Source organism: Myotis brandtii, unplaced genomic scaffold (assembly GCF_000412655.1).
Source record: "Myotis brandtii unplaced genomic scaffold, ASM41265v1 C42024128, whole genome shotgun sequence".
In the NCBI taxonomy this organism is placed as follows: Eukaryota; Metazoa; Chordata; class Mammalia; order Chiroptera; family Vespertilionidae; genus Myotis; species Myotis brandtii.
In genome coordinates this window covers 1-1,007 of record NW_005316066.1, presented here as the reverse complement: position 1 = coordinate 1,007, position 1,007 = coordinate 1, and the positions used below count along the sequence as shown (strand labels likewise).

The following is a 1,007-nucleotide window of genomic DNA, read 5'->3' as shown; positions in this document are numbered from 1 at the left end:
ACTTTTCCCACCTGCCCTAAGCCCACGGCCTGTTCCCAACTTACAGGGGAAGTCAGCACGGGGTCCAGAGGCATGAGAACATGTTGGCACCAAGCTGGGGCCGTCTCCTTGGCATAAGAGGATTGCAAGACAATGGGAAAGGCATCCTGTTCTTGCTCTTTGTGCTTAATGCAGGCCCGATACTACCGAAAACATCGCAGGGGAGTGAGGGTATCCACCGATACGCTGGGACTGCTGAACTAGAGGTTCCCTCGGCATCATGCTAACACCGCGTGGAAACAGCATTCTCCGAGCACACCTTCAAGGCACCGCCAGGTCCCCTCCTCGTGTGCCTGTTCTCACACCGAGGCCTGGCAACTCCCTCTCCCCACGCCTGCCCCCAGCAGAGGTCACCGCTGACTCAGGTGGGACACCAGGTAGACGAGGCCCACCAGCAGGAGGCCGCGCACGCCGAGCATCATGAGCAGGAAGAGCAGCAGGATGGAGGTCACCGGCTCCACGGCGTGGTTGCCGAGATGCCACTGGGGGAAGCCCATGTTCACCAGCTGCCGGTTGAGGTCATTGAAGGGGGACTGAGCAGCGCCCAGCCTGGCTCCCCCCTGCTGCTGCTGCCGGAGGCCGGGACCCCCCAGGGGGGCACCATGGCCCCTGTTGAGGAAGCTCTGGAAGGTGAAGACAGAGAAAAACGAGTGAATCCAGAGAAAGCTTCTCTGGAGGAGAGGACCGAGCAGAAGGGAACCCTGTGGGCCGGCCCTGCCCTCCCCTCATCACCCAGGGCCACACCCTCCTTCCTCAGCAATCCCCAGATGCCACCCACAGGAATTCCAGCGATTGAGTCACAAGCTCTCTGGGCACAGAAACTGCATTGCCCATGTGGTGCCAGGAAGAAGGTCCCCAGGACAGAGGAGAGAGAAAGGGGTCGAGGCGGGTTAGACTACTGGGCCGAGCACTCGGGCAGGCATGTTTAACACTCCTCACTCTTCCTTTGAAGTCAACATTGGGTGGCC

At 60.5% G+C, this 1,007-nt stretch overlaps 1 pseudogene; it reads right to left on the bottom strand.

Moving 5' to 3' along the window:
• Positions 1-7: 7 nt before the first annotated feature.
• On the bottom strand, positions 8-753 carry LOC102240159 (annotated as a pseudogene).
• Positions 754-1,007: the final 254 nt, after the last annotated feature.